Source organism: Octopus sinensis, linkage group LG5 (assembly GCF_006345805.1).
Source record: "Octopus sinensis linkage group LG5, ASM634580v1, whole genome shotgun sequence".
Taxonomy (NCBI): Eukaryota; Metazoa; Mollusca; class Cephalopoda; order Octopoda; family Octopodidae; genus Octopus; species Octopus sinensis.
In genome coordinates this window covers 121055021-121077694 of record NC_043001.1, presented here as the reverse complement: position 1 = coordinate 121077694, position 22674 = coordinate 121055021, and the positions used below count along the sequence as shown (strand labels likewise).

Genomic DNA, 22674 nt, shown 5'->3' with positions numbered 1-22674 from the left:
GACCTGACTGAAAGCTGACGAACACTTCTCTGTCCTGCACTGTAATCGCATTCACGCACACAACCTCTCGCTCGCTCTCTCTCCTTCTCTCTCCCTTTTTGCTTGTTTATGAATATATATATATATATATATATCAGCTCTCTCTCTCTTTCACCCAATCTTCCACTACAGTCTGCTTCCTGTATCAGGTGGGTGCTTCCAATTGAACGGTTATATTTATATATAACAGTCACACCCCCTTTGCTTCTTTACCAAATCCTCCTCTTCCTCCTCTTCCTTCTCCTTTTCCTCCTCCTCCTCCTCCTCTTTGCGAATTTGATTAATCACAAACGATATCCACCCACCCGACTACCACCACCACCAACATTATTCTTTCTCTCTCTCATATCCGCATCCCTATATCTTCGACTCTTTCTTCCTTAGATTCTGCATTACTCACCTTCCAAAAGTGCTCTTTATCTCTCTCCTCTCTTTCTTTCTGCCTCTCGCTCTCCCTCCCTCTTTTCTTCCCTGTATCTTACTCTCCGTCTCCTCTCCCTTCCTCCATCCCCCTCCTCTCTCTCTCTTTGTCCTTCTATCTCCAGAACACAACTCTATTTTACTTTCTGATACTTTTGACGTTATTAGTCACTCGTTCCTTTCTTTCTCATACTCTCTCTCCTTCTCTCCCTCTCACTATCCATCCATCTGTCTATCTATCTATCTATATCTATCTATCTATCTATCTATCTATCTATCTGTCTATCTATCTATCTATCTATCTATCTATCTATCTATCTACCTATCTATCTATCTATCTATCTTTGTTTATTTATTTCTTTTCCATTACTTCTCCCTTACTTTTTCATTCTCCCGCATTTTTTGTCAAACAACTTATTCTTTCCTAACCTTCATCTCACGAAGCCCTTATTTCCGTCCCCTCTCTATACTCTCAGTCTCTTTCTATAGATTCACGTCTGTTTTCATTCCTTCTTCTTCTTCATTTCTAATCTCCCCACCACTCTTATTTCTTCACTCTTTCTCTTCTTATCCTTATCCTTGCCTATCTTCTCCACCCTCTCTCTCCTCCTTCTCCCCTCTCCTTCACGCATTTTTTTTACGCTTCTTTCTTCTACTTTCACTTTCCATTTTTATCATTTATCTATTTTTATCTTCTCTCTCTCTTTCTACCTCTTTTCCTTCAATTACTCATTCCTCGTTGGTTTTATATCTTTCTCTCAACACTCTTCTTATTTTCATCTAATTTCCATCCTTTCTTCCTGTCTCATTCAGCGCCAGCTCTTTTTTCCTTCTTCTGAGACTTTCTTTCATTTTCTCTCGTTCTCCTGTTTCCTCAGTCCTCTTCATATCACATTTTTTGTTCCTCACTCTTTCATACATCACTTTTACTATTTTACCTTTCTCTTACCTTGTTTCCTTCCTCTCTATCTCTCTCTCTCTCTCTCTCTCTCTCTCTGTCTATCTATCTATCTATCTATCTATCTATCTATCTATCTATCTATCCATCTATCTATCTATCTATCTATCTATCTCTATCCCTCCCTCTCTCTCTCTCTCTCTCTCTCTCTCTCTCTCTATCTATCTATCTATCTATCTAATAGTCTATTTCACACATATCCTCTCTTTCTCTCTTCCTTTTACTATAGCCTGCTCTCCTTCACCTCCCCTTCTCGTCCACTCCCCTTCTCTGACTATTCCATTTGTCTGTTCCCAACCAACCATTCTAGGTAGAATGCAGCTAGAAATATCGATTTGTAAGTCTTGTTTCCAAGGCAACCACCATTCATCGGCGTGCAGAATCTTCGTTTTACAATAATTTCGGGAAAAAAACTAGACAAACAAGAAATTCTAATTTGTTACTTTCGTCTTAAAACACACAAATTTACGACGACCAGGGAATTTCTTTGGGCCCTAAAATAGCATTCTGGCTTTATTTGGGGTTTTTACTAATTTTTCTTTGTGGAAACCAAATATATTTATATCCTCCTTCTCCTCCTCCTCCCTCCGATCATCATCATCATCATCACCACCGTCGTCGTCGTCGTCGTCATCATCGTCATCACTGGCATCATCATCATCATCATCGTCATCGTCATCGTTATCATCATCATCATCGTCATCGTCATCGTCATTTTCTTCATCATATCATCATCATCATCATCTCATCATCATCATCATATCATCATCATCATCATCATCATCATCGGCATCACCATCGCCGCTGCCGTTATTTTCGTCGTCTGGATGTCTTCGCTGTCGTCATCGTCGCCTTCGTCGTCATGATCACGATCATCATCGTCAGTGTCATCATCATCGTTATCACCATCGCCATCGCCATAACCGTTGTCTCCGTCACCTCCGTTGCTGTCATCGTTGTCATCAGCCTCATTGCCGTCACTGGCCTTTTTGTCATAATCATCGTCGTCGTCGTCGTCGTCGTTGTCATCATCATTGCAGTAGTCTCACCGTTGCTTGCTTTCACTGCGTGGCTAAGTGCGTCTCTGGGTGTCTTGGTATCTTGGTGTTTGTGTGTGTGTGTATGTATGTGTGGTTTTTGTATCTACGTCATCTGTGTGCCAGACTTAGCAACCCAGCAGTGCTATATTTCGTATGTTGTCGAGTTCTATTTATTTGCCGACGTCTTTCTTTGCAGTTTTCTTTTCTTCTTATGATTATTAAAATCATTCTTAATCCGTTACTCAGTTTAACATCAAAACTTGGTGTTTCAAGCATTCAGGTCAGGTCACTAGTCTGAGGACCACTTCTTCCTTTCTTCCCACAAATCCCAGAAGCCTTGGAAATGGTATTGGCCATCGCTCTTTCCCTTTTAACAAAAGCCATGAATCATTTGCTGTCCAAAGCGTTTTCATAAGTGTCTTTTAACCATCCATGCTTGTTTTCAGACTTTTAGTTGGCCCTTATTTCACACGTTCTGTGTAATTAATATAAAGCTTTCCTTTCGTAAGTCCCAAGTTACTCTGGTGGTTGAAAAAAAAAAAAAAAAATGGGAATGTGTATCGTATATGATGCATGATCAGCAGGGAAATATGCTAAAAAAAAACGCTAAAAAAATAAAACGAGTATTGTTTGTTTTCACTTCACTTATTCTAGCTATTTCTGCAATGGTATTTTTACATGGGCGTAGCCAAGATTTCGACCGAGGGTGTTCTCAGTTATTTAATTGAATCCACATTTAGTCATCTAATTTGCGAAAAAAATCAGCAGAAAATTAAAATAAATATTTGATTATAATTTTATTTACATAGAGCTACGGGGGGGGGGGGTCACCCGAACCTTTCCCTCCCGTCACTTCGTATATTCTACCCGTTTGATAGTTTTCATATATCCTTCTGAAGTATATTGCCGTCCGTTGAAACCGATGGGTATGAGATTGCGTTCTAATGCTGGTATAGTTTCCAGTCAGAAATTGACCCCTGGACTTATTCCCTGTAAGCCTGGTATTTATTCTATCAGTCTCTTCTGCTGAACAGGGAGGCAAACGCACCAACATCGGTTGTCAAGTAATGGTGGTAGTGGGACAAACACAGACACAAACACACGCACATACATCCACAGACACACACACACAAAGAGAAAGATATAGATATATATACAAATTCCCCTATTTCCATAATATCAAGGTCTCGTTTTTTGTTGTCATTTTATATATATATATATCTGAATGTGCAGTTATGCAAGTTAGAAATCATATAATCTTTAATATATGTATATATATATATATATATATATATATATATACACATCTAAGTGTGTATAAATATCTAATGAGTGTGTATATATGTGTTTTTATAAGGATGTGTATGTGGGAATGTGCACGCATGTGTATGGGTGTATGTGTGTCTATATATATGCATATATATGTACCGTAAATCCTCGAGTATAGTCCGCCCTTGAGTATAATACGCAGGTGATTTTTAGGGGGCTGTACCTCTGAAAAAACTAACCTTGTGTATAATACGCACCTCTTCTATAACTTGAGTCAAGGAGGTCTATATAACGTCCTTGGTTTGTTAAAATGTATACGGTAACGTCCATTATTATTGCCTTCTTTATCTTTGGCATCTGTTTAATTTCATCTTTATTTCTGCTCCATAACCTGACATTGCTTTCGTCAATATCAAGTTTTCTTCCGGCGGCCCTATTATCATGCTCTTCAGCATATAATATAACTTCAAGTCTAACCATAGCTGAATAAGATCTACGAGGCATTTTATGGGCATGTAATGTATAAAATGTTTTATTGGAGATTAATGTACAGGTTTAAGTCACGCTTATAAAAAACCCTAGTAAAGACCCACAGTAGTTCAAACATTTAATACTGGTATTTAATTAAGTATCTATTGTTTGCCACGGTAATGATGCAAATTGCCAATACAAACAACAAGATGAACTGTTTAGCGCTAAACTATTTAGGACAATTCGCGCGTAATTAAGCCAGCAGCACCTAGCCGAACAAACACTTCTGCGCATGCGTAATACAATAATGGTAATGTACTTAACTGTTATATGGGAATGTAGATATGTTTGCAAATTGTTTTTGTTACATGTTATTCTGTGTTATGTATACTTTTGTTTTAATAAATGTTGCTTACCACAAGTAATGGATGATTCTTTTATGACTTCATTGCTTTCAGGCTTAGCCGGACAGCAAATAGAGACTCGGACATTGCTTAGAAAATATTTTTCATTTTTAACCTCGTATATAATACGCACTAGGGATTTTGACCTTTAAATTTTGGGGAAAAATCCCGATTATACTCGAGGATTTACGGTATATGTATGGGTATATGGATATATATATATATACACATATCTATTTGTGTATTGGTATATATATAATTTAGTATACGTGTACCTATATCAGTGTCCATGCATGTTTGCTTATGTATATGTAAATCTACGTACATCTGCGTAAACTAATTATATGTTATTTGCAAATATCCAATGTATATTAATTGAAAACTCTCCTGCATTACTAAAGGGGAGTAAGGGAAAGGAGGGGAGGGAGGACTTCCTGAAAAAGTCCGAGGAGAGCGGATGGGGACTCCCGTAAAATTCCAAAGAAGGAGATGAAGGGAAGGAAAGTAAGGGGAGGGGGAGGAAGGACTGCCTGGAAAAGTCCGAGGGCTGAGTGGGATTCCTGGAAAATTCCAAGGAGAGGAGGAAAATGAAGAAAGGACGAGGGGAGGAGGGGAGGAGGGGAGGAAGGACTTCCTGGAACAGTCCGAGGAGGGGGTGAGTACTTCCTGGAAAATTCCAAGGAGCGGATGAAAGTGACTCTGGAAAAGTCCGAGAAGGGGCTGAGTGGGACTTCCTGGAAAAGTCCTAGGGGAAGAAGGAGAAGAGCGGAGGAAGGACTTCCTGGAAACGTCCGATGAGGAGTGAGTGGAACTTCCTGGAAAAGTCCGAGGGGTGAGTGAGTGGAACATCCTTGAAAATTCCAAGGAGTGGAGGAAGAACTTCCTGGAAAAGTCCAAGGAGAGGTGAATTACTTCCTGGAAACGTACGAGGAGAGAATGAGTGGAACTCCCTGGAAAAGTCCAGGGGGTGAGTGGGACTTCCTAGAAAATTCCAAGGAGGGGAGTAAGGACTTCCTGGAAAAGTTCGAGGAGGAGGTCAGTGTCACTTCCTGGAAATGTCCAAGGAGGAGGTGAGTGGCGAAGGAGGAGAAGCGAGTGGATGAACTTCATGGAAATGTCTGAGGAGGGTGAATGGTTCTTCCTGGAAAATTACAATGAGGAGGAGCAGGGGGAGGAAGAACTTCCTGAAAAATTCCAATGAGGACGGGAAGGCGAGGAGGGAGAGGAAGAAATTCCCGGAAAACACCAAGGATGGACAGGGAGGGGAGGAGCGGGTAGAAGGACATCTTGGAAAAGTCCAAAGAGGGGAGGAAGGACTTCCTGGAAAAGTCTGAGGAGGGGGTGAGTGGCACGTCCTGGAAATGTCCGAGGAGGAGGAAGGACTTCCTGGAAAAGTCGGAGAAGGAGAAGAAAGGACTTCCTGGCAAAGTCCCAGGACGGGACGAAGGACTTCCTGGAATAGTCTGAGTAGGACTGCCTGGAAAAGTCCGAGGAAGAATAAAATGAATTTTCTGGAAAAGTCCATGAAAATGCCGAGGAAAAGTGAGTGGGACCTCCAGGAAAAGTCAGAGGAAAGGGAAGAAAGATTTCCTTGTAAAGTCTGAAGAGAAGGCGGAATGACTTCCTGGAAAAGTCTGAGGAGGGTGGGTACTTCCTGGAAAATTCCAAGGATGGGAGGAAGCGTTTTTCTGGTATTCTTTTATTCTTTTACTTGTTTCAGTCATTTCACGGTGGCTATGCTGGAGCACCACCTTTTAGTCATAGAAATTGACCCCTGAACTTATTCGCTGTAAGTCTGATGCTTATTCTATCAGTCTCTTCTGCTTGTCAAGCAATGTTGGTGGTGGGACAAATACACATACATACATACATACATACATACATACATACATACATACATACATACATACATACATACATACTTACATATGACAGGCTTGGAGGTAGTGGTGTTGCTGGCTGGTGCGATATTTTGGTTTGCTGGTATGCCAAAAGAGATCCAGCGGGCCCCTAACTGGTGTAATGTGGATGCGTAATGATGGAGCGGTCGGTGTGCTGGTGATGCTAGCTGGTGCGGTGGTCTTCCTCACAGTACTTCATGGTAGACTATTTTGTGTGTATGTCACACCACGTTTTTGGCCTTGTTTGTTATCTCAATTGTGTGTCATAACTCTTACTTTGATATTGCTCATAGCTCGTGCTCTTGGAAATGCGACATATAAAAGGCCATGAGAAAATACTGGTTGAGGCAAATGTATTGCAACTTTTTCAAATGTTTGCCCTTGAGCCTAATTAATTGTCATTGAATCTGCAAGTCGAAGTGGAAATTGAAGTCCGTTTAGTGTGAATGGAATATTTGCATCACTTGGGCTAAGTTTAATTCTGGGAATTTCATTTTTTTCCCCTTTCTTCTGGCGTGCAGTTGCTGAAAATTTCTGGGTACAAATGTACAAATTGAAATGCAAAAGAACGAAATAATAAATGGATTTATGAATGAAAGTTTGGTAATTGCGTTCCGAACCAGACTCCGAGAACGTTCACCAGACGCTCTGTCCAGCGATAGAAATCGCTACTAGTCGACTTGCTTCTCCAAGAGCCTAATTGCCGACCTACTGGCTTGTCCTGGTTTATGAGAGCTCCTGTGCATTCCTGGTAGTCCTTCAGTATACTGTCGATCTTTTCTATGTCCGAAGCATGACAGTGAGGTCGTCCGCGAATGCAAACACAGCTCTTCTGTGACCTAGGTCCAGAGGGATACCCCTCAAATTCTCCATCCTTCGCAGCAAGGGTTCTAAAGCTAATATATATATATATACAAGCGGGGAGAGGGGGAAACCTTGATGTACCGAGGGTTCAATACTGAAAGTTTCCGTGAGGTGGCCATTCAATTTGACAACCGAGCAGATGCCACGATATATGGTGGTGATCCAGCCTCTGAAGACGGAACCGAAACCGAAAGCTTTTAGGAAGTCACTAGATAGCGATGGTCCACTTCGTCAAAAGCTTTGGACTGGACCAAACTGACCAGTGCCCCTCCAAAGTTCGATCTATTCTTGACCCGTTCTTCGATGAGGTGGACATTGTCGTGGATAGATCTACCGGGGATCGCACAAGTTTGTGTATCCCCGATTATGCTACCGACAACAAGCGGCAGTCTCTTGAGGAGCACCTTAGCTAAAGTTTTTAACTTAGTGTTGAGTAGAGTGTAGTGACGTCATATTCCAGTGTGCGCACACGCAACGTCATCCTTCAGTGTGCGTGTGCGGACGTCCTTCTTCAGTGTGCGTGTGCGGGGTTGGAACCTTCTGGAACCTTCTGGAAAGGCATAAGGAAGTTCCCTCATGCACATGCGCTAGAGACTGAAGAATAAATTCTATAGCGTTCCTTAATAGCGTCGGGGACTTGAGACACGGCGATAGAAGAGAAAGGACGTATTTTCAAACGTGTGATCATCCTATTCTCCTGTCACAGACGCTTAGTATTTAACCTGTTCTATTAATGCTGAATTGTTGTAAGAATGGATACCAGTATACCATCGTGTTTCATTGTTGAATAAGAGAATAAAGAATTGTATATATTTCTAAACTTGCGTTTCGTTCCTGACTGGTAGTTACTAGAAACAAAAAGAAAGGAAATTGTGTTGCACCCAAGTTGCACCCCAAAAGTGTAAAGAAGCAACCAGTTCCCTTTACAGTGGTGACCCCGACGTGATTTAACTGAAATCTAGTTTCTACCAACAGTTATAAAAGGAGCCTCTCTTATCTTCCGCATTAATGACGACGCTAACATACACCAGCAACACAGGACATTTACACCACGGACGCCTTCATCTCAACGATGCCTTTCTCTGCCGTTGCCATCACCATCGTCGTCCTTCAACTTCACGTCGTCTCCATCTTCGTCGCCAGCAACACTAATATGTACTTTACTACGAACTGAGCAGCCACGTGTCTCAAGTCCACCACTGTCGCCTTCACCACCGTCGACCTCAACGATATGTACACAGCAACTCGCTGAAGTTTAGCTTACACGCTGTTCGTGTATACACACCAAGATTAACAGCACAGCACTCCCTGCGAGATCTTCTGTACCAATGTGATCTGGCACAGCATTGAAGCCACAACCGCTACACGACATGTGTTCAACCGGCATCTGCACTTGTGATCCCAACATCCTGTTACAGAACGAACTACTATTTTGTACTTAACTACTAACTGGTAAATTAACTCCATCTTGTCTGAAATACCCTGAGAGACTTTTCCTATGCGCTGTATTCTGTTTTACCCGCATACACCTTGTTTGTACTTCTGTCGCACACACGAACACACATAGTTAATACACACACAAATGCTATCTCTGTCACATTCATACGCCACACATGCCTTTCTCGCTTGTTTTCCATGCTCAGTGTGCCCTTGTAGACACAACTCATCTCTGTAAGACCCTAGGTCGGTCATGCATACATAGAGAAAGTTGTTTGTCCCTTACAACGCGCCAGCATGCCACACTTTTGTTCCTGAACGACCGAGGCATATAATAGCTCAAGCACTGGCTGGCAGCCTCAGCCTTACTGCATTAATCACTGGCATATTCAATACTGTACACTGTATTTCAGCCTAGCAAGCCCTATTGCACTCATGCACCTCTGTTCTGCACGTGTACTCCCTTGTTTTGCAACACGTCTGCGTCCCGACTCAAAGAACGTCGGATGTTCACATGCGCTGCACGCATGTTTAGGCATAATTTCCCCCTGTTAGACCCCTGTTGGTCACATAATTAACAGAGAAAATTATCTGTCTCGCGCATCACTCCAGCATGCTTACACTGTCGCCCTTGCTAACCTTACTCTTTCAGCTGAAGCACTGTCTGCCTTTTGAGTTACTAGCGATCAATCTGTCAATTCTATTTCCTCTCCTGCAGCAATTGAGTTAACTGCTATTTCGCAGGATCAACCACCTTTAGCGGAGTTGGATTTAACTTCGCCCAAGTTTATCAATTGTAAATTTGCCTACCGTCCGCTCCCTTCAGCAGAAGGCTCTATTCTTTGTGACGTATCCACCGGTTCTCCTAGACCGTTAGTACCTGAGAAACATCAACGTTCTGTTTTTGATGCTCTTCATTCATTGTCACATCCGGGTATCTCTGCCACAGTTCTTTTGGCCCAATATGCGACGATCGATTACCTCTTGGGCACGCTCTTGTTTGAAGTGCCAGAGTGCTAGGGTCCATGGACACGTTCGTGCTCCACTTGGACAGTTTTTTCTTCTCCTGAGGCCCGTTTTCGCCATGTCCACCTTGATTGTTTGGACCATGGCCTGTGAGTAACGGGTTCTCATATATATTTAACTTTTATCGATCGTTTCTCACGTTGGCCGGAAGCTATTCCTATTCACACATGCACATTTGACAGCACCACCATTTACACATGCACCTTTGACAACACCAACATCGGCAACACCATCTTCGTCGTCGCAGCCCGCCTCGAACAAACCTTATGTTACGAGGTCAGGCAGAACTGTTCACTGGCCGAGGAAACTTTAAAAGACGATTTATATTTAACATTCTCAATTGACTTCCTAGTGACAGTTACGATACTAATTGAACTTTGTTCATTTGAGTATTATTTTTTCTTTTCCTTTGCTGCATGCTTGTTTATATTATGGATTTTTGTTTTAATTTGTCATATTGTGTGCCATTTTGGTGATTCGGTATCCACCTTATATTCTGAAGCCACTACAAGGAATTTTGTTTCGTGCTTCCGCACTCGAGGGGGAGCCTTTGTAGTGACGTCATATTCCAGTGTACGCACACGCAACGTCATCCTTCAGTGTGCGTGTGCGGACGTCCTTCTTCAGTGTGCGTGTGCGGGGTTGGAACCTTCTGGAACCTTCTGGAAAGCATAAGGAAGTTCCCTCATGCACATGCGCTAGAGACTGAAGAATAATTCTATAGCGTTCCTTAATAGCGTCGGGGACTTGAGACACGGCGATAGAAGAGAAAGGACGTATTTTCAAACGTGTGATCATCCTATTCTCCTGTCACAGACGCTTAGTATTTAACCTGTTCTATTAATGCTGAATTGTTGTAAGAATGGATACCAGTATACCATCGTGTTTCATTGTTGAATAAGAGAATAAAGAATTGTATATTTCTAAACTTGCGTTTCGTTCCTGACTGGTAGTTACTAGAAACAAAAAGAAAGGAAATTGTGTTGCACCCAAGTTGCACCCCAAAAGTGTAAAGAAGCAACCAGTTCCCTTTACAGTGGTGACCCCGACGTGATTTAACTGAAATCTAGTTTCTACCAACAGTTATAAAAGGAGCCTCTCTTATCTTCCGCATTAATGACGACGCTAACATACACCAGCAACACAGGACATTTACACCACGGACGCCTTCATCTCAACGATGCCTTTCTCTGCCGTTGCCATCACCATCGTCGTCCTTCAACTTCACGTCGTCTCCATCTTCGTCGCCAGCGACACTAATATGTACTTTACTACGAACTGAGCAGCCACGTGTCTCAAGTCCACCACTGTCGCCTTCACCACCGTCGACCTCAACGATATGTACACAGCAACTCGCTGAAGTTTAGCTTACACGCTGTTCGTGTATACACACCAAGATTAACAGCACAGCACTACCTGCGAGATCTTCTGTACCAATGTGATCTGGCACAGCATTGAAGCCACAACCGCTACACGACATGTGTTCAACCGGCATCTGCACTTGTGATCCCAACATCCTGTTACAGAACGAACTACTATTTTGTACTTAACTACTAACTGGTAAAGTAACTCCATCTTGTCTGAAATACCCTGAGAGACTTTTCCTATGCGCTGTATTCTGTTTTACCCGCATACACCTTGTTTGTACTTCTGTCGCACACACGAACACACATAGTTAACACACACACAAATGCTATCTCTGTCACATTCATACGCCACACATGCCTTTCTCGCTTGTTTTCCATGCTCAGTGTGCCCTTGTAGACACAACTCATCTCTGTAAGACCCTAGGTCGGTCATGCATACATAGAGAAAGTTGTTTGTCCCTTACAACGCGCCAGCATGCCACACTTTTGTTCCTGAACGACCGAGGCATATAATAGCTCAAGCACTGGCTGGCAGCCTCAGCCTTACTGCATTAATCACTGGCATATTCAATACTGTACACTGTATTTCAGCCTAGCAAGCCCTATTGCACTCATGCACCTCTGTTCTGCACGTGTACTCCCTTGTTTTGCAACACGTCTGCGTCCCGACTCAAAGAACGTCGGATGTTCACATGCGCTGCGCGCATGTTTAGGCATAATTTCCCCCTGTTAGACCCCTGTTGGTCACATAATTAACAGAGAAAATTATCTGTCTCGCGCATCACTCCAGCATGCTTACACTGTCGCCCTTGCTAACCTTACTCTTTCAGCTGAAGCACTGTCTGCCTTTTGAGTTACTAGCGATCAATCTGTCAATTCTATTTCCTCTCCTGCAGCAATTGAGTTAACTGCTATTTCGCAGGATCAACCACCTTTAGCGGAGTTGGATTTAACTTCGCCAAGTTTATCAATTGTAAATTTGCCTACCGTCCGCTCCCTTCAGCAGAAGGCTCTATTCTTTGTGACGTATCCACCGGTTCTCCTAGACCGTTAGTACCTGAGAAACATCAACGTTCTGTTTTTGATGCTCTTCATTCATTGTCACATCCGGGTATCTCTGCCACAGTTCTTTTGGCCCAATATGCGACGATCGATTACCTCTTGGGCACGCTCTTGTTTGAAGTGCCAGAGTGCTAGGGTCCATGGACACGTTCGTGCTCCACTTGGACAGTTTTCTTCTCCTGAGGCCCGTTTTCGCCATGTCCACCTTGATTTGTTTGGACCATGGCCTGTGAGTAACGGGTTCTCATATATATTTAACTTTTATCGATCGTTTCTCACGTTGGCCGGAAGCTATTCCTATTCACACATGCACATTTGACAGCACCACCATTTACACATGCACCTTTGACAACACCAACATCGGCAACACCATCTTCGTCGTCGCAGCCCGCCTCGAACAAACCTTATGTTACGAGGTCAGGCAGAACTGTTCACTGGCCGAGGAAACTTTAAAAGACGATTTATATTTAACATTCTCAATTGACTTCCTAGTGACAGTTACGATACTAATTGAACTTTGTTCATTTGAGTATTATTTTTTCTTTTCCTTTGCTGCATGCTTGTTTATATTATGGATTTTTGTTTTAATTTGTCATATTGTGTGCCATTTTGGTGATTCGGTATCCACCTTATATTCTGAAGCCACTACAAGGAATTTTGTTTCGTGCTTCCGCACTCGAGGGGGAGCCTTTGTAGTGACGTCATATTCCAGTGTACGCACACGCAACGTCATCCTTCAGTGTGCGTGTGCGGACGTCCTTCTTCAGTGTGCGTGTGCGGGGTTGGAACCTTCTGGAACCTTCTGGAAAGGCATAAGGAAGTTCCCTCATGCACATGCGCTAGAGACTGAAGAATAAATTCTATAGCGTTCCTTAATAGCGTCGGGGACTTGAGACACGGCGATAGAAGAGAAAGGACGTATTTTCAAACGTGTGATCATCCTATTCTCCTGTCACAGACGCTTAGTATTTAACCTGTTCTATTAATGCTGAATTGTTGTAAGAATGGATACCAGTATACCATCGTGTTTCATTGTTGAATAAGAGAATAAAGAATTGTATATATTTCTAAACTTGCGTTTCGTTCCTGACTGGTAGTTACTAGAAACAAAAAGAAAGGAAATTGTGTTGCACCCAAGTTGCACCCCAAAAGTGTAAAGAAGCAACCAGTTCCCTTTACAAGAGTTATGGATCTGAAGTTCTCAATCACATCCTCCTTGTTCGGATCCTTTCTCAGCAGCGTCACCACTCCCCGACTCACACGACTGAGAATGATTCCCGTTTGTTGCCAGGAGCAGTAGACAGCTGCTAAAACCGGTGCAAACAAGTCCGACATGTGGCATATAGTTCTGGAGCGGTCCAGTACATCTTCCACTTCCTCCACTGAAAACGGCTTCTCGCAGCACTCGATATCTTTGTCCGATAGACACAGCATACCCTCGACTTAAGCCCCAAAGCCCACCGTGTCAAGAATGCCACTCATCGAAAAGAATTCGGCGATCTGAAAATGTGGGCAACCTATACTATGTCTATCTGCTAGCCTAATAAAACAAACCTATCTAAGTATGACCTGGATAACTAACTGCGATTTGACTAAGTCCACATTGGTATATTTGGGTGATCGAGGCGAAGCCTGTCATACAGTTGGAAATGCCTGAGGAAGTTTGTAAGGCTTTTGTACCCCATTTTCCTATCCGCTGCTCCTACAGATTCTTTGCTTGTGTCTAAGATCCCATTCCAGTCGCCCACTAACACTAATGAGCGAGATGTCTCTAGGAAAGTTTCTTGACGTCTAAAGAAATCTAGCCGTCCAACTCCTGTTTGGGGCATAGACTGCCACTAGTCTGAAAGTTCCGCTGTTGCCTTCTTTGCAGCTTACGTCCAAGACCACCATCGTACCGACTGGGTCGAGGAAAACCATATTCACCTTCAAGTCAAGGCCTTTCCAGAAAAGCATGATAATAATTTTTGCAAGGAAGAGATGAATCGATAAGACTGACCCCAGTACTTGAATGGTACTTTATTTTATAGACGACGAAACGTTGAAAGGCAAAGTTGACTTCAGCTTTGATTTGAGCTCAAAACAGAAAAGAATCGGACAATATAGCATATTTCTTTTTAATACAAGTACAAAGCCAGAAATTTTTGCGGGCGGCGTGAGTGTGTGTGTGTGTGTGTGTGTGTGTGTGTGGCTTAGTTGATTACATCCACTCTTAACTGGTTGCTTATTTTTATCGACCCCAGGGATGAGGGAAGGTGGGAAAAAAAGCCTTTGAATTTGAATTTAGAACGTAAAGAGCAGGAGTGGCTATGTGGTAAGTAGCTTGCTTACCAACCACATGGTTCTGGTTTTAATCCCACTGCATGGCACCTAGGGCATATTCTACTATAGCCTCGAGCCGACCAATACCTTGTGAGTAGATTTGGTAGACGGAAACTGAAAGAAGCCCGTCGTATATATATCACCACCCTGCCCTGTCCCTAGCCATATTCGGTTGGCTAATATCCCTTATATTATATATATATATATATATATATATATATATATATATATATATATATGCGTGTGTGTGTGTTTGTGTCGGCCCCAACATCGCTTGACAACCGATGGTGGTGTGTTTACGTCCCCGTCACTTAGCGGTTCAGCAAAAGAGACCGATAGAATAAGTACTAGGTTTACAAAAGAATAAGTCCTGGGGTCGATTTGCTCGACTAAAGGTGGTGTTCCAGCATGGCCGCAGTCAGATGACTGAAACAAATAAAAAGAAAAAAGAAAAAGAAAAAGTAGAAAGTATTTTGTCCGATGTCTCAACGATTCTGCCAATCCATTGCCCTTCTTCAATACAGTCTGATAATTATTTCTAATACAGCCACGAGCCCTGAAATGCGGGCGAAAGACCTCGGTACTTGACAAGTGCTACATGCTTTGGACCCTGGAAGGATGAAATACAAAGCTGAACACGGCAGGATTTGAGCTCAGAAACGTAAAGAGTATTATACGAGCAGTATCAGGTGACAGATACATAAGTTAATGAAAAATAGGCGCAGATATCAAATACTTGTAGCAAATGTAAAAATCACAATATTCTGAGATTAGATCGCAATGCTCATAGTTTAGAATATCAATATTTTGCGTAAAAGCCTCGGAATCATGGGTTACACAATATCAGAAAGCACAATACAAAAGCAATAGGATATAAATTTAATAAAAAATGTATTTCGAGTAATCCAAGCCTAGACACGTCCTGATCCTTTGCTTTCTCATAATCTTCACATATTCAGCAATTACGAGTGTGAAAATTCTGCTTCATTCTATGGAGTTGTATTGTCATATAAAAAGCAAAGCATTCACTTTAGCCTTAGTCATGGGATTTTCACTCAGAGCTGAGTATTTACTTGATCCAATTCCAGTTTTCTCAGTCTTGCTAAACGTACGGCAATGTACAGCTTTTCTTGCTAAAATCTTATTGTGGAGGCAAGTAGTCCTGTTTCTCTTCAACAATAAGAAAGGGAGAGTATTCGCGCCATGACTATGGTGGTGGTGGTGGTGGTGGTGGTGGTGTGATGCGGTGGGTGGTGGTGGTGGTGGTGGTGGTGGTTGTAGTGATGATGATGATGGTGGTGGTGGTTGTAGTGATGATGGTGGTGGTGGTGGTGGTGGTTGTGGTGGTGGTGGTGGTGGTGGTGGTGGTGGTGGTGGTTGTGGTGGTGGTGGTGGTGGTGGTTGTGGTGGTGGTGGTGGTGGTGGTGGTGGTGGTTCTGGTGGTGGTGGTGGTGGTGGTTGTTGTGGTGGGGTGGTGGTGGTGGTGGTGGTGGTGGTGGTGGTGGTGGTGGTTGTAGTGATGATGATGATGGTGGTGGTGGTTGTAGTGATGATGGTGGTGGTGGTGGTGGTGGTTGTGGTGGTGGTGGTGGTGGGTGGTGGTGGTGTTCTGGTGGTGGTGGTTGTGGTTCGTTGGTGGTGGTTGTGGTGGTGGTGGTGGTGGTGTTGTGGTGGTGGTAGTGGTGGTGGGGTTGGTGTGTGTGGTACATTGTGGTGGTTTGGTGGTGGTGGTGGTGGTGTTGGTGGTGTGGTGGTGGTGGTGGTGGTGGTGGTGGTTGTGGTGGTGGTGGTGGTGGTGGTGGTTGTGGTGGTAGTTGTGGTGGTGGTGTGGTGGTGTGGTGGTGGTGGTGTGGTGGTGGTGGTGTGGTGGTGGTGGTAGTGGTGGTGGTGGTTGGTGGTGGTAGTTGTGGTGGTGTGGTGGTGGTGGTGGTGTGGTGGTGTGGTGGTGGTGGTGGTGGTTGTGGGTGGTGTGGTGGTGTGTGGTGGTGGTGGTGGTTGTTGTGTGGTGGTGGTGGGTGGTGGTTGTGGGTGTGGTGGTGGTGGTGGTAGTGGTGGTGGTGGTGGTGGTGTGTGGTAGTTGTGGGGTGGTGGTGGTGGTGGGCGTGGTAGTGGTGGTGGTGGTGGTTGTGGTGGTAGTGGTGGTGGTGGTGGTGGTGGGTGGGAGTTGGGTGGTGGTGCGGGTGGTGGTGGTTGTGGTGGTGGTGGTTGGTGGTGGTGGTGGTGGTGGTGGGTGGTATGTGTGGTGGTGGTGGTGGTGGTGGTGGTGGTTGGTTGTGGTGGTGGTGGTGTGTTGGTGGTGGGTGGTGGTGGTTGGTGGTGTGGTGTGGTGGTGGTTGTGGTGGTGGTTGGTGGTGGTGGTGTTGTGGTGGTTAGTGGTGTGGTGGTGGTGGTGGTGGTTGTGGTGGTGGTGGGTGGTGGTGGTTGTTGTGGTGGTGGTGGTGGTTGTGGTGGTGGTGGTGGTTGGTTAGTGGTGGTGGTTGGTGGTGTGGTGGGTGGTGGTGTGGTGGTGGTTGTGGTGGTTGTGGTGGTGGTGGTGGTTCTGGTGGTGGTGGTGGTGTGGTGGGTTGTGTGGTGGTGGTTGCCGTGTTGGGGGTGGTGGTGCTTTTGGGTGGTGGTGGTGGGTGGTGGTGTGGTGGTGGTGGGACGTCGGATGTATCTTACTTTAGCGTTAGTTGGTGTTGCTTGTACAAACTGTACGTCTTGTCGCAGGTAAATGAGTGACGCTACAGTTACTGCGGATGCATATTTTGGGGGTTTCATGCGTTCAGAGTGCTTTATTTACAGTTGACAGATTCATCGTGGAGCTGTGAGGTATACGTTCAGATTGAGGTGGACAGTGGTGGAAAGAAAGGCGTGATTCCTCACTAATTAGAGTAGTAGTGGTGGTTATGGTAGTAGCATGGTAATGATGATGATGATGATGATGTGTCAATTGTAGTATTCAGAGAAAAGGAAAAGAGTAGATAGCTGGACAGTGAATGGTCTTTCATCAATTGTGCTAGTTTTGAGGACTGGCCGTGGCTGCTGGTCATGTTATTACTGCTGCTGCTGCTGTCCGTCCGTCCATCCATCCATCCATCCATCTATCTATCTATCTATCTATCTATCTATCTATCTATCTATCTATCTATCTATCATCTATCTATCTGTCTGTCTATCTATCTATCTATCTATCTATCTATCTATCTATCTATCTATCTATTCTATCTATCTATCTATCTATCTATCTATCTATCTATCTACCTACCTACCTACCCTACCACCTATCTATCAACTATCTATCTATCTATCTATCTATCTATCTATCTATCTATCTATCTATCTATCTATCTATCTATCTATCTATCTATCTGACAGACGACGGACGCAGTCAAATGGGCTCCACGTAAGTTTGGTATTTTTGTACGTTTCAAAAGTGTATATTGACAAACATTTTGTGCTTAAAAGTTGTGCAACAACATCCACTGTAAACCTTTGATAAATATCGACACAAAATTTTGCCCCTTGTGGGCAAAATTTAAAAGAAAAAATTCTCATAGCCTTCGTGGTTTCAACTTAGCCATTTTATTTCCAAAATGGCCACTGGCCACCACGAGGCTGAGTGCAAGTCAAGCGTGACGCAGAAAACAGAAAAACAGGATGCTCTGTTAGCATACGCCGAACCTGACAACTCCACCACCATCAAAAGCAACAAATACAAACCAAGGTCGCAAGGCCAAGCACCGTCAACACCATCAGTGAGTCCACCACCACCACCAACACCATGGCAGAATCTACTACTAAAAACTGCTATCCCCCTACTAAAGATATCGCCACCAATAACAATACAACATACAACCATCACCACCACCGCCACCAAAGACCGTGCGGTCAATGCTACTAATACTACTAACACCACCGCCGTCACCCCAAGAACGACAATAACACAACAACAACAACAACAACAAAACAACACCACGACGACCAACAACAATTCCCTTCAACCAACACTGCTCACTCCATCACCAACAACAAGTGAAAAAATAACGACGACAAGCAAACGAAATGTCGAAATTTGCCCTAGTGCAGGACTAGTACGCAGGCAATTTTCCACCCCTTCCTACTCTGCACAATCGAACCAAACAACACCAATTTTACAAACTGCAGCCAACAACCACATCACCACAAGCAACAACAATAACAAAACACAACAAATTTCGCTGAGGCGATTAAGAAAAAAAAACAACAATATACTTTACGGCTCAACAAATACAGGACACGAACATCAAAATAACAGAATCAGAAGGTATAGTAAAAATAAACATACCAGAAGACATTTTGGAAAATGAAAAAAGACGAACAATCATTTATAAAATATTAACAAAAAAACAAAAATCCCAGAGAAGGCCAACACAAGCAAAATAGAGAAGTGCTTGAAACCCATCTGGGATCACAAAGAATATGTAACCTGGTGGAACAAATTTGCCCACATACAAGTTGGTTTTCTACAACCGAAGAGTTAGCTAGACATTTCTCAACGCTAACTCTTCACTCAGATGAACTCCAACTTACACCAAGCTATCGGGGACAGAAAGTGACTAAGATCACTCTAAACAATGTCCCCAAAATAGCCAATAGTCTATGGCTTGTAAGGCCTTATGCGTAAAAATGGCGAATTATACTATTTGGAAACCCACAGTCACAGAGCATAAAAACTGGGTGGGAAAAAAGTAGAATTTCTTCTACATATATCATCATGAAGATATAAAAAAAATACCCACCCAGATATGTGTATCAGACGACCACAAGTTATATGTGGTCGTCGATGGCAGAAGACCACGTTGCTACATATGCGGCAGTGAGCAACACCTAAAAAAAGACTGCAAATCTGCCGCAAGAAACAACAGCAACAACAACAGCAGCCGGCAGCCGAAACAAAAACAATAAACAAGGTTTACTACCCACCCCACTTTTTGCAGGAACAAACCTCACCAAACAAACACACCACCCCAACTGCAGCACCAAGAACAGAAGCAGCATCACCAACAACAACAACCAAGAATACCAACTCCCAAACCAAGGACATCTGCCAAAAAGACCCCAGCAAAAATGAAGAAACCAATTACAACTCCAAATCCCCACAAAATTGAGACCCTAAACAACACAACAATACCCACAATCACTCAAACACAAAATACCCAAACCCCACATCCAAACCGCATACACCACACCAAACGCTCACCAACCAACACCACAACAAAACCAACACAGTCGACAATAGACCCCAATACTTTCCCTCTTCCAGACTCCGATTCGTCTGATCTGTCTTAGACGAAGAAGACACGGAAGATTGGCAAATAGCCACAGGGGGGAGAAGAAAAAGGGAAAAAAAAGAAAAGAAAAATAATCAAACAAAGCGGGAAGATACACCACTCCCGAAACAAAACATCCACAGAAAACACACACATCAACACAAAACACCATCATCAAACCCCCCAAAATGTTGACAGCCATAAACACAAACAACCACGACCTAATGGAACACATTAGGTCAAACACTAACATTACTGAAAACGACATAAAAACAAGTAACCACCCACACACAACACCACCACAACACATTAAAATAATACACGTGACACAGAACACATACAGCACCCTGAATCTCTTACCCTGATGCAGTAGGGAGATTTCAAAAGTACTCATCGAAAAACAAACTGTATAAAAGCCTCATAGAAGAAGACCGTGAGGTGAAAGACAAAGAACTTTCGAAAAACAAGTAACCTTTTCTCTCTCCTTTTCCTTTTTTGCACTTTTATCGGAACATGCTCAGAATAGGTAGTATAAATGTACGTGGCTTGGGGTCGCCTTGGAAACAAGGCTAACCTGTTAAATGACATCAAGTCACTAAATCTGAATATCATAGCCATCAGTGAGACCAGACTCCACAGCTTGCGGGCACTCCAGCACATTTTCGGTACACATATTTCAACATTTATTTTTCTCCGTTTCTACCGAGAATGGGCGGAGGTGGCACCCGCGGTGCTTATCCGGAAGAGTCTGGATCTCAAAGTAAGAGCAAATTTCCTAGACCCGGAGGGTAGGCTGGTCGTTTTAGATGCCGATGGCGCAATGAGTGTGCTTTTCGACTGATAGCAGTTTATGCTCCGTCCTTACAGGCCGACCAATTTCTTTCGACGTCTAGAGTCTTTCATGGGAACGTCTCGTCCTTTACTTTAGTGGGGAATTGAATGCCACCCTGGACACGCATCTAGACTACGTGGGCAGAGATAGCAATAGAAGGGGATGCAAATGCCTCAAAGACCTGCTCAGACGTTTCCAACTGTCTGACAGGTACCGACTGGACCACCCGAATGTGCCAATGTGGACATGGAGTAAACCGCATCGGGTCGTCCAGATCATACTTAGAGTATTCTGTAGGACAATAGATAAAAATAGTGTAGGTTGTCCACAATTTCATATAGTCAGTTACACAGATCACAAGTTTGTGACTTGTACACTTGACTTAGTAAGACACATAGGCAGGGTCCTGGTTACTGGAAACTGAACGCGTCTTTTACAGCACGACAGGTTTACAGGGACCGGATCAGCACATTAGTTAAGAGAGCTTTGACGGGTACCATCATCAACAACAGATGGTGGTATGCCCTAAAAAAGCGATTAAAGCAGAATCAGTCAGATACAGTAGAGCCCTAGCATTAGACCGAAATAGAATAGAGGGAGATTTAGTTAAGGTTTAGAAAGAAGGCACTTAGAACTGGCATCGCGTCCAACGTACTGGCGGCGAGATTGGCCCTCGACCAACACCTCAACGCCAACACGAGGGATGCGTTTGTCAAGCTAGGATGCGTGCTCTGAGGAACGAAGGAGTTGGAGCCGCCCAAGAGGCCCGAGTGGTGGAGACGCAACGAGGCAACAGAGCCACCATCAAGTCTCTTATAGATGAACAGGGGCGCGAATTGCTCGAGCCTAAAGGATGGTGTGGGGTTTTTCAACAACACTTCACCCAACTGTTTGGGACAAGTGGTGAGTCAGAAAGCAGAGTGGACTTTAGTGCCTACCTGCATGCCTTGCCACGACTCTCAGCAAGGGAGGTAGAGTCTTGTGAAAAGCCTATCACAGCTGCGGACGTACAGGATGCGATGGTAGGCTGCGCGAGAGACAGTCACCAGGCTTGGATGGTCTGCCCTACGAATTTATTTCATATGCCAGACCTGTTTTGGAGGCGTCTTGGCAGCTGTCTCCTGCAACTGGCAGCAGAACGGAGTATTCCTGCTTTTGTAAATCGAGGAGCAGTGGCACTGATCAAGAAAGACCCAAACAAGGGGGACGTCATAGATAATTTCAGGCCCATCACTCTGCTCAACGCAGATTGAAAATTTTGGCCAAGGTGTTAGCCGAGAGGTTGGCGCTTGTCATCAAGAAACTAATCGACAAGGCGCAAACATGCGCCGTGCCGGGTAGAAGTATTCATGACAACCTCCATCTGATGCGCTACATCATAGACAGGGTAGTTAAAAATCCTGGCATGGGTGGGGCGCTGATCAATTTGGATCAATCAAAAGCCTTCGATAGGGTAGACCATCACTACTTGAGGCTGTCCTCAAAGCGGCTGGTTTCGGTCCAGTTTTCCGCGGTTGGATCGCTGCTTATACAGCGGCATCCGCTCAGTAGTTCGCGTAAATGGTCATCTATCCAGACTTTTAACATCATGCGTTCGGTTCGTCAGGGATGCCCCCTCTCATCGCTGCTGTAGGTACTGACTCTTGAGCCACTACTGCGGAAACTGGCGACGCTGAGGGCATCCCACGAGAGCTGGGATGCGGGAGGAGCGTGTCTGCATACGCGGATGACGTCACCGTCATAGTGTCGAGCTACGAGCACATCGAGCTGGTCGGCGAGACACTGAAAGAATACGAAGCGGTAACGGGAGCAAAAATTAACCGGGAAAAGTGACTTCAACACAACCAAAGCATTCTATAGGGGTTTAGTGGAGGGGAGGTACGACGACGAGCTCGGGGCGAACCTGGACGTCGACGAGGAGTACCTGACCCGCCTGTTCAGGACGACTTTCGGGCCAGGGCCCATGGACAA

The 22674-nt window shown here is 44.1% G+C and overlaps 2 protein-coding genes across 2 annotated transcripts in view; one reads left to right on the top strand and one right to left on the bottom strand.

Moving 5' to 3' along the window:
* The window catches only part of LOC115211583 (tubulin beta chain-like), a 45651-nt gene extending 45514 nt beyond the window's left edge, over window positions 1–137 (bottom strand). Inside the window, exon 1 of the mRNA XM_029780141.2 lies at window positions 1–137. This exon is cut by the window's left edge and continues 85 nt beyond it. The gene's annotated coding sequence lies outside the window, so the exon portion shown is untranslated.
* The window catches only part of LOC118763424, a 66858-nt gene that overhangs the window by 6731 nt on the left and 37453 nt on the right, over window positions 1–22674 (top strand). The gene's annotated exons all lie outside the window — the stretch shown is intronic.